The following is an 11,556-nucleotide window of genomic DNA, read 5'->3' on the forward strand; positions in this document are numbered from 1 at the left end:
GGGAATAATAAAGGATAATAAAATCCCCAGCAAGTGCTCTTAGGGCATTGCATTGCGTCCCTCCAGGGGCTGCTATTCATATAACTGCCGTGGGAGTGCCCAGCACGGCGGTATTACACAGGATCCGTTTGTAATCACTGTCATTAATTTCTGTCACTGAAGGGTTGAAGGAGTCCAAGGGGGTGTTAGTGGGTGGAAGTTGCCCAGAAGCTCTGACAGGGTGAGGACATGATTGGACAGGTGTGTAGGGTGGACCTGTATAGTTCAAGCTTGTGGTTCTCAAACTTTAGCATGTAAGAATCGCCTGGAGATTTTGTTAAGCCACAGATCTGGGCCCCACCCTAGTGCTTCTGATTCAGAGTCTGAAGTGGGGTCCATGAATTTGCATCTCTAATAAGCTCCCAGGGGATGTTCTTGTTGGAGGACCGCAATTTGAGTGACACTGCTGTTAAGTCCCAGACGTGGGGGGGGGGGTGGGGGGGGGTGGGGGGGCGGCAAGTGTGTTCCCAGGCAGCGTGGGTGGAGGAGGCTGTGGGCTAAAAGCTGGAAGTGGGTGGTGGGTGGGAAATCCCTGCCCCTGCCTGTGTGCTGCGGCAGAGGCAAGATCCTTGTTCTCAGACTTGGCAGGGAACGTGGGAAGGACTGAGGGCGCCCCCCTCCCCCGCCAGAGGCCTGGGTAATCCCCATGTCCCTGAGGCCAGGGGGGCTGGGAGTTCCAAATTCACTCTCATAATCCAATTCTGAGACTAAGCCCTTGGCTCTGCGCCCCGCAAGGCAGGCCTGCGGTTCTGCCTGCTTTTGTATTGACTTGGCTCTGCCCAGAGACCTCAGATCTACATGGTTGCAGAAGTGCAATGGCCTTGGAGGGCCAGAGGAGCAGTTCATAGAGAGAGGGCTCCTGTGGGCATCTCTGTCAGCTGATAGGACGAGCCCTTGGTGGCACCAGAGAGGGAAGAAAGTAGAGTTAGGGTGTCATCTAGAACACTTCTTTCCCTGGTGTGGTGGCCTCCTAATCACAGACAGAGTGGCTATGAAAGCGACTTGAATATATAGCTAGGCCAGTGTTCAGAGATACTCTAGTGCTCAGGACGAGGGGAAGCCCTGGGCCTGGACTTCTGTCTCCTCCAGTGCTGAAACTCAAACTCCCCTTCTGGAACTTGTCTTATATTTAGTGGTTCCCAGACTGTTTGAAGAAAAGGTTCTGCTGCATTCGAAGAACGAGGACTCATTTTTCTAGATGGATCCTAACCCAGGTGGGAGTTCTTTCTGTGACCTGTACCACGCAAATGCTTAATTACCTCCCCTAGTGGGAGCTGGGGCTGTGTCATCTTGGAAGGGCTCTCATTGTCTGAAAGGTCCTTAAATCTGAGCTTAGATTTGCCTCCTTATGACTTGTAAACTCCAATTCATTAATTCATGCATGCGTGTGCTCCACAGATACTTAACTGTGCACCTACCATGTGCCACGTCCGGTGTCAGGGTCCCTGTCTCTGGCAGGGCACACAGTTAAGAAAACAGACAAGTTGGGGCGCCTGGGTGGTTCAGTCGGTTAAGCGTCAGACTTCGGCTCAGGTCATGATCTCACGCTTCCTGGGTTGGAGCCCCGCTTCAGATTCTGTCTCCCTCTCTCTCTGCCCCTCCCTTGCTTCTCTCTCTCTCTCTCTCAAATACAAATAAACATCAAAAAAAAAAAAAGAGAGAAAACAGACACGTATAATGTGGCATCAGTGCTGCTTACTGGGTTACTTACGAGGTTAGCCTAGGAGAAGTGAGGAGGGTATGTGAAAGGTACCCAATCCAGTCCGGCAGGGTGGGGAGATGGTGGAAGGGACAGATTTGCTAGGACCTGAAGAATCTGCCATGCTTGGTCAGAGGAGGTGAGGGGAAGAGTGTTTCTGGTTGAGGGAACAGCACGAACAAGGGCCCAGAGGTAAGGGAGAACACAGATCTTTTGGGAAATGAAGCAGAACTCCATCTGCCTGGTGGACTGGGCTGGAGGGAGGAGAGACAGAGATGAGGCTCATCAGGGAGGCAGGGCCCCATCCATCACTGCCACTGGGATGTGGAGAAGCTCAGGTAGGACCTCTGAGGGGCTGCCTTCGTGTGTCAGCCGGGCTCGGAGCAGCAGAAACCGTGGTGCCTATAAAAGGCTTGCTTTTGGAGACAGATATGTCCAGAGGGCGGAGCAAATCACGGAGCAGCTCAGGACACCCGGGAAGCATCCCTATTAGCAATGTGGTTAATAGCATGGGCTCTGATCAAAAGACAGAGGAAAACAGACCTTCCATGCCCCTGATGGAAGAATACCAGCTCCCTCCGCCCCCTCCCTCCCCGGGCCTTGCCAGAAAGATAGAACCTGAGTCCGAGCCTCTAGATCCAGCAGGCAGCTGGCAGGAAACTCAGAGAACAGGGTAACATGCTGAGCTGTACTGTGACTATCTTCCACCAGCGATATCCAGGCTGGGAAACTCCCCTGCTCAAACGACTGAAGCTCTTCAACAGATACATTACAAGAAAAAGAAAGGGGTGGAGGGAGAACTTACAGACTAAAAGGTACCAAGTTTAAAGATGGGCCTGACTTAGGGCACCTGGGTGTCAGTAAAGCGCCTGACTCTTGATCTCAGGTCATGATCTCAGGGTTCTTGAATTCAAGCTGCACTGACAGTGCAGAGCCTGCTTCAGATTCTCTCTCTCTCTCTCTCTCTCTCTCTCTCTCTCTCTCTTTCTCCCCCCCCCCCAAAACAAAACAAAAACAAAACAAACACAAAACTTAAAGATGGGCCTGACTAGCCAACAGTGTCCAGGGACACACTCAGGAGAAAACATCGTGGACAAACATGGGAAATTCTTCCTATAAAGGTCCGAATAGTGTTTGATTTTAGAGAGAGGCCAGGAGGGGGCTGTGCCTGAGTGGGGAGCACAGACAGGGGCTTCTGGAGTTTCTGGCAAATTTCTGTTTCTTGACCTGTGTGGTACATACAAGGGTGTTTGCCTCATAATACTTCATTTCACTAATTTATACACTTGTTCTGTAGGTTTTTCTGTGTGTCTTCTTTTCTTTTTTTTTTTAATGTTTATTTTTGAGAGAGAGAGGGAGAGATCACGAGTAGAGGAGGAGCAGAGAGAGAGGGAAACGGAGACGCAGGCTCCACGCTGTCAGCACAGAGCCTGACGCAGGGCTCCAACTCACGAACCATGAGATCCTGACCTGAGCCAAAATCAAGAGTTCGACACTTAATGGACGGAGCCACCCAGGCGCCCCTGTTTGTCTTATTTTCCAATAAAAGGGTTTAAACAAGTGTAAGCTCAGGAGTCAGCCACCTGGGTTCAAATCCCTGCTCTGCCACTTTTTAGCTGTGGGGCGCCGGGGTGGCTCAGTCGGTTGAGCATCTGACTTTGGCTCAGGTCATGATCTCACGGTTTGTGGGTTCAAGCCCCTCATTGGGCTCTGTGCTGACAGCTCAGAACCTGGAGCCTGCTTTGGATTCTGTCTCCCTCTCTCTGCCCCTTCCCCAGTTCCTGCTCTCTCTCTCAGAAATAAATAAACTTATTAGCTGTGTCATCTTAGGTAAGTTATGGGACCCTCTGGGCCTCGGTTTCCTCACCTGTAAAATGGGGATGATGTTATAGCATGGTTTTGAAGATTAAGCAAGTTAGCATACTTGAAGCCCTTGCAACAGTACCTGGCACACAGGAAGCACCATCAAAGTTTTCGCTCTTACTATTATTGCGGTGTTATTCCCCATTTCCCGACCCCTTCCTCCACTGTGTCCTGATGCCTCCACGATCCTCTCTCAAGGAAAGGGGAAAAGAGGGCCAGCTATGCTATTCTTCAATGGCTTTGGTGGGACCTCTCATTGACAGTGACAAGATAATCAGCTTAAACCTGGGATCTGGCTCCGTGACCAGGGAGTGACTGTCTGCACAACATGGTCCTGCAAAGTGGCCCTGATGCTCTTGGCTGTGCCTGTGGCTTAGGCTGCAGGGCCAGAATGTCCCTTCATCCCTCTGGAGGTGCCTGCCACCTGCTCCTGTTCTCTGCCGATGCCTGCCTGTCTTAGAGAGAGGACAAAGGGGCTGAGTACCACGAGCGAGGCATGGGCGTTAGTGGTAACGTGAACCTGCATTCGAATCCCAGCTCTGCCACTTAAGGGAGTTAAGGGATGTATGTGGTCAAGGAGTCTGTCTTACTCTTTGAGCCTCCTTATCTATTATTAACGATAATAATTGCACCTGCCTGTTGGCGGGGGGTTGTGAAGAGATGATCCATGCATAATACTTAGTAGAGGGCCTGGCTCAGGGCCCTCACACATACTGTTCTGTCTAGAATGCTTTTCTTTTCTTCTTAATAAAATGCTTATTTATTTATTTTTTGAGATAGAGAGCGAGCGGGGGAGGAGCGGAGAGAGGGAGAGAGAGAATCTCAGGCGGGCTCTGTGCTGTCAGCGCAGAGCCTGATGTGGGGCTCAATTCCACAAACCGTGAGATCATGATCTGAGCAGAGTCAAGAGTAGGGCGCTTAACCGACTGAACCACCCAGGAGCCCCGGAAATGCTTTCCCTGCCCTTTTCCAAAAGCTGGATCCCTCTCATTTTGGGGGGACTGGGCTTAAATGTCTCCTTGACTTCCTTATTGAAGGAAGGTAGGAAGCCATGGCCACATCCCATTTACGTTATTTAGAGAGAGATGAAATTCATGGCCTGACACATATTTATTTTATTACAATACGTTCCTGTTTATCTGCTTATTGACAGCCCTTACCCCTCATTAGAATGTAAGATCCACATTGGCAGAGACCATCTGTGCCTTGTTCACTACGGTACCTCCAGTGTCTAGTGGTAGGTACTCAGCAATTATTTATTGAATAAATGAACAAAAAATCCATGAACGTATAAATATATGTATTTGTTCACTCCTTTACCATCCGTCTTCCCTGACTGGTTTGTGAGAGACCTAAGTGCAGGACCTTATTTGACCTGTTCTCTGTTGGGTCTCCTGAACCCCTTGTACTTGGCTGGGTGGGTAGTGCATGCCCCGCAAATACTTGCCAGACGGATGTGAGACTGGGGGCGCTGAGGGTGGCAGCCATTTGTGACTGCTGCCCTCAGATGCAGGAAGGGCTCCGGGCCCCATGCCCGGTGGTTCTCCTGACCTCAGGTCTTGCTCTGCTCCGGCACTGGGTCTTTTTGGGATCATTTCTCTGGGCTGCGGGCCTCAAAGTCTAGTGTCATGGAATGGGAAAACAGACCAAGGACTGGGAGTTGCACAGACCTAGATTCTTGTCGTTGGTCCATCATTTATAGTCTGTGGGACCTTGAGCTAGTTGGTGAAGCTTTGATTTTCTCATCTGTTCAAGGGGAAATAAGAACCATAATGACAGCAACAACATATATGCCTGGAAGGGTTTTAGTGTTCAGATCAGGTAGCAGACATGAAAGCCCAATGTGGGGTCGAAGAGCCCCCTACACATGCTCATTGTCACCTGTATTAGTAGCTACAAAGGCCTGAAACAGCCATCGAAAACCAAATCCTAGGGTGAAAATCGAATTCTGGGGAGACACTGCTGGGTGTCCATCAACATTGTTTTCTTTGTCTTCTTTAGTAATAAAACTCAATTTTTATGACATTCAGAAGCAAGACTACATTTCCCAGCCTCCCTTGCAGCTCAGTGTGGCCTTGTGCCCAAGTTCTGGCTGATGGGATAGAAGTGTGTGTAGTTTTGGAGCACCTGGGTGGCTCAGTCATGGCTGAGGTCATGATCTCACAGTTGTGGGATTGAGCCCCACATCGAGCCCTGCACTGAACATGGAGACTGCTTGAGATTCTCTCTCCTTCCCTCTCTGTCCCTCTTGCTGCTAGTACTCTCTCTCTCTCTCTCAAAATAAATAAATAAAAACAAAAAGAAGAAGAAGAAGAAGAAGAAGAAGAAGAAGAAGAAGAGGAAGAAGAAGAAGGGTAGAGGTGCCTGGGTGGCTCAGCCAGTTAAGTGTCAGACTTTGGCTTAGGTCATGATCTTGCGGTTCATGAGTTCCAGCCCCACATCTGGTGAACTCGAGTCTGGCTCTGGGCTCCGCACTGTCTCTCCTCTCTCTCTCCCTCTTTCTCTGTACCTCATGGGGTTTTCTGTCTCTGCCCCTCACTCACTTGCATTCTCTCTCTCTCAAAAATAAATGAAAAAATAAAAAGTGCGTGTGGTTTCTGGAAAGTGTCCTTAAAAGGAAGACCTGGGTTCCTTTGCCTTTCTTTCTCCTTCTTGCTAGCTGGAATGTGGCCTTGAAGCTTGGAGCTTGAGCAGCCATCTTGGACCATGAGGAAGAAGTCAGTGCTGAAGTGGTGTCAATGGAACAACAAATAAAAGGAGCCTGGATCCCTGACACCTTTCAGGAGCCCTCCTAAAAGCCCTGAAGTTCCTCACTCCAGAGTCCTTTACAAGAGAGAGAAAAAACGTCTGTGTCCTTTAAGCCATTATTACTTCGAAATTTGCTTTCATTTGCAACCACATTTAAATATAACTGATACATTTTCCAAAAAAAGACGAATTCACAGGGCTAGATGGCTTTTAATTAATGAACACATGTATAAATAACACCAGCTATGTTGCTGACATTCTATGAATACCTTTACAAATATTAACTTGTGAATTCTCATTATAATTCTAGGAGAGAGAAACCACTATTATCCCCATTTTACAGTCTTGGAAACTTCGCGGGAAAGAGGAGAGACGCAGTTCTTGGAATGTTCTCTTTTCAGTTCCTGCTTCTGTTAATTCTTTCAATCAATAAATATAGACTGAGCACATACTTTATGCCAGGTCCTTTGCTAGGAGTTAAGGATAGAAGGACAAAAAAGGCGGATCTGATGGCTGGTCTCATGGAACTTACAGCCCAAAGGGGCACTAGCCAGTAGCTACATGTGGCTATTTAAATGTAAATTAATTAACACTAGATAAATGTATAGTTCTCCAAACAAACCAGCCACATTTCACATGTTCCACAGCCATGGGTGGCTAGTGGCTACTGTACCAGATGGTACAGACATAGTATGTTTCCATCATGATAGAAAGTTCTGGACAAAAGGGATAGCTGGCAAGTAAAGTAGCCATTTACAATCCAGTGTGCAAGCTCTGGTTTTCATATTTCTTAATTGTTTCCCTAATTTGCCCAGCTCTAGGGGAGAGAACAGAAAAGATAAAGCAGCGACTTTTTTAATTTATGTGGTATTGTTGGTATATGTTAATATTTTTCATTCATCAATTCACTCCACCTTTACAGTCACCCCATTTTGCAGATGAGGAAACTGAGGTTCAGAGAGAGGATGTGACTTGCCAAGTGGACACCTAGAGTAGATAATAAACACTCTCTGGGGTTCCTGACTCCATAAATTGTGCCCTTGACACAATGGAAAGAATCTGGGAGATAACAGTTAGCTTATGTGGAGCGCTTTCAATGGCCATGGAAGGCATTCTCCCAAAGTCTACTTTTTATAATCCTCATTCCAACCCAGATGCAGAAGGGAAGTGACTTGCCCAAGGTCATCCAGATGGGAAGGCGCTCGCTTTTTCTGTCCATGTCCTAGGCAACTCTAATCCTGCCTGGCTTCTTCCCTGTGACTCATATCCTTCTGGGGGAAGTGAAGAAAAGCCAAGTCCATTCTCCCTCCCCTGAAGTTCAGTTCCAGTGGCTCACTGGGGGCCAGGACAAGGAGACACCATGGGCTTGTTCCTGGACTCTCTGGGAAGATCTGGTCCCCTGGCTGTCTGACTGTTACAGGCCCTAGGTGAGGAAACTTGGCTTTGGGACCAGACCACCCACCTGGCAGGGGGTGCTGAGCAGAAGGCAGGACTGGCCCCCACCCCCTTTCTGTGTTTACCTTTTGAACTTTTATTGTGAGCTTATCTTTAAGGGAAGAATAGTCCATAAACTTAAAATAGGCAAGACTTAATTAATAGCATGCTTTGTTCTTCTGATCCTTATCTGTTCAGGAAGACACACCCCTTTTCAGTTTTGTGGGTCAAGGTGAAACTGCCTCTGGGGGCTTACCAACAGCTGCTCCATTTTCCACTTTTGAACTCTGGTTCCCTTTGGTTTTTCCCTCCTCCTGTGTGTGGGAGGGTTTTTCTCAACTTTTCAGCCTGAGCACTTCACCAGGACCTTTTCTATTTATTCAGTTGCCAATATTATACAATTATTTATTTTTATATGATAAATAGCTACTGTGCATTGAAGGCCTACGATGGGCCAGGCGCTCTGTTAAAGGTTCCTATCACCCTTGTATGGTGGATCTTCTAATAAGTTTCACTTCACAGATGAGGCAACCAAGGTCCAGAGAGGAGAAATGACTTTCCCAAGTCCACACAGCTCTAAAAAAGTAAAGCTAGGCTTTGAGTCCAGGGCTCTATGCCCCCAAACACCCATGACTAATATTTATTGAGCATTTAGCTATGGGCTCCAGGGTCCCACCATGTTCACTTTTAAAACATGTCCTTTTTATTTTCCTTGTTTAAAATATATCTTTTTATTTTCTGCAATTCTACAAGATATGTACAATTATTCTCTCCATTTCACAGATAAGGAAACTGAGGCTGATAGAGATAAATTTATTTACCCAAAGTCACATACATGGTAATTAATGGTGGAGCTGTGATTTGCACCAAGTGGTGTCTGAGAGGTAGCCTGGTTCAGAGGCAGATTACTAGATTAGAAGCCAAAAAACACCAGACTTTGGCTCTCACTGTGTGGGCAAATCACCTAACCCTACTGAACTTGAGCTTCTCATCTGCAAAATGGGGGACATATTTTTCCCATCTTCTTGAGGTGGTTATGAGAATAAGTGGGTGGGAACCAATGGCTGTTAAGAACCTGCTCCATCAGGGCCTGAGTTTATATGCCTTATCCCAGTTAGGGATGGAATTATAGTGAATTTTATGTTTTTAAAGTTCTCTTCTGAGTTGTCTGTATTTTCCATAAAAAGTATATCTTTCTTCCATAAACGAATGGTGTCTGTTAAAAAATTTTTTTGTGAGGCGGGCACCTGGGTGGCTCAGTCGGTTAAGCGTCTGACTTCGGCTCGGGTCATGATCTCACAGTTTGTGAGTTCGAGCCCCGCATTGGGCTCTGTGCTGACAGGTCAGAGCCTGGAGCCTACTTCAGATTCTGTGTTTCCTCCTCTCTCTACCCCTCCCCTACTCATGCCTTGTGTCTCTCAATAATGAATAGATGTTAAAAAATTTTTTTTCTTCAATAAAAAAAAATTTTTATTTTTCCAATTTTAGTGAGAAATAATTGATGGACACTTTTTTTTTTTTTTGGATGACTATAGCTTTATAGGATAGCTTGAAATCAGGAATTGTGATGCCTCCTGTTTTGTTCTTCTTTCTCAGGATTTCTTTGGCTATTTGGGATCTTTTGTGGTTCCATATAAATTTTAGAAGTGTTCTTTTCTACTTCTGTAAAGAATTGCCATTGGAATCTTGACAAGGATTGCATTGAGTCTATAGATGGCTTTTGGTAGTATTGACATTTTAACAATATTAGTTCTTCCAATCCATGAACATGGAATATCTTTCATTTATTTGTGTCTTCTTCATTTCTTTCATCGATGTCTTACAGTTTTCAGAGTAGAGATCTTTCACCTTCTTAGTTAAATGTATTCCCAAGTACTTTACTGTTTTTGATGCTGTTGTAAATGGAATCAATTTCTTTATTTCTTTTTCAAATAATTTATTGGTAGGTGTCTGTTTTAAAATATCTCGTTTAATCCTTACAACAACTGTGAGGTGGATGACCTTTTGCACTTTAGGAGAGAGGTGATTACAGAGAAAAGGAGTAACAGACATAGCTGGGAAGCCACTGAGAAAGGAACTGAACCCAGTTCTGTCTGACCCCCAAATCTCAGTTCCTATCACTATACGGAAGGCAAGTTCTCCATCCCGAGAGGGTGCTGGTAGGCTTCAAGCAATTTTTTTTTATTTTAAAAAAAATTTTTTTAACGTTTATTTATTTTTGAGACAGAGAGAGACAGAGCATGAACGGGGGAGGGGCAGAAAGAGAGGGAGACACAGAATCGGAAGCAGGCTCCAGGCTCTGAGCCATCAGCCCAGAGCCTGATGCTGGGCTCGAACTCACGGACCGCGAGATCATGACCTGAGCTGAAGTTGGACGCTCAACCGACTGAGCCACCCAGGCGCCCCTTCAAGCAATTTTTGAAAACAGATGTTAGCTATCATCCCCCAGCCTCCCTTCCTCCAGCCCCAGACAACTACTAATCTACTTTCTGCCTGTATAGATTTACCTATTCTGGACATTTTATATAAATTCAATAATGCAATTTGTGGCCTTTTATGTCTAGCTTCTTTCACTCAGCGTAATGTTTTCAATGTTCATCCATGTTGTAGTGTGTAACCGTACTTTATTACCTTTTTTTGGTTGAACAATAGTTTATTGTATAAATATACCACATTTTGTTTATCCATTCATCAGTTGATGGACACTTGCGTTGCTTCCGCTTTTCAGCTGTTGTGAATAATGCTGCTGTGAACATTCATGCACTTTGCGGGGACATATGTTTTCATTTCTCTTGGGTCAAATGGAGTTAAATTGCTGGGTCAAATGGTTGCATTACCTTTTATAAGCCTCAGATCTAGCCTTCAGAGTAGGAACTACTACTATGTCTTTCTCAGTTGAGGAAACTGAAACTCAGAGAGGTAGAACACTTGCCCAAGGCCGGCCACACAGTGAATAAATGGTGGAGCACGGCTTGGAACCCAGGCACTCTAGCTCAGATTCCATGCTCATCTTGCCTCCAGGGTCTCAGAACTTTTATTTTACCTAAGAGGTGGTCTAATTCACCAGATACTGGATCTCAAAAAGCTGGGCCAGACTCCTCTGTACAAAGGTAGCCCAGTCAGGAATGGAATCTGAGGAGCCCAATGGGAGCTAGCCAAGTATCCTAGTCATCTCGTGGGGTGACCAAGGATCTGGGGAACCGAGAGAAGGCTTAAGGTTAGGTCTTTTGAGTCCTCCCCAAAGATTTAATCCATTTTTGTGATAGTTTCTCCTGGACTACACTACCTTAAAGGTAAAATAAACAAGAGCTCCTGTAGGTAGTTTAGTGTGTGGCTCTACAGGTCAGCTGCCTGGGAGGGAGGAAACCTCCATCACCTCTTTGTACCTGTGTTTCCCATTTGCACCATACTCCTGCTCTGAGGGCTATTCAAGCGCTGACTTGTCAGTTTTCTCCAAAGATGAGTTTTCAGAGAAGTGGAGAATGGGATAAGAAACCCTAGTGCAGGACTTCAGAGGTGCCTTGAGACATTTACATGTCTGTGGGAGCAAGCTAGTCCAGATCCTTGCAAATTATGGAGGGAAAAAGTGGGACCAGGAGGGCGGACACTCTAAAAGTTAACCCTGTGGGGTCTGACCTTGGGGGCTGGGCAAGGAATTATGGTGCATTTCCATATCCCCCATGGATCCTCTCGATTTTGGTATCTCATTGCATTCCTTTATCTCTGTTCTAGCTAAATAATTGAGCTGTGGGTAGTTCAAAGTCTGCAATTCT

This window comes from Lynx rufus, unplaced genomic scaffold (genome assembly GCF_022079265.1).
Source record: "Lynx rufus isolate CCGP_SWC_20201006 ecotype Redwood Valley unplaced genomic scaffold, mLynRuf1.p SCAF_24, whole genome shotgun sequence".
Taxonomy (NCBI): domain Eukaryota; kingdom Metazoa; phylum Chordata; class Mammalia; order Carnivora; family Felidae; genus Lynx; species Lynx rufus.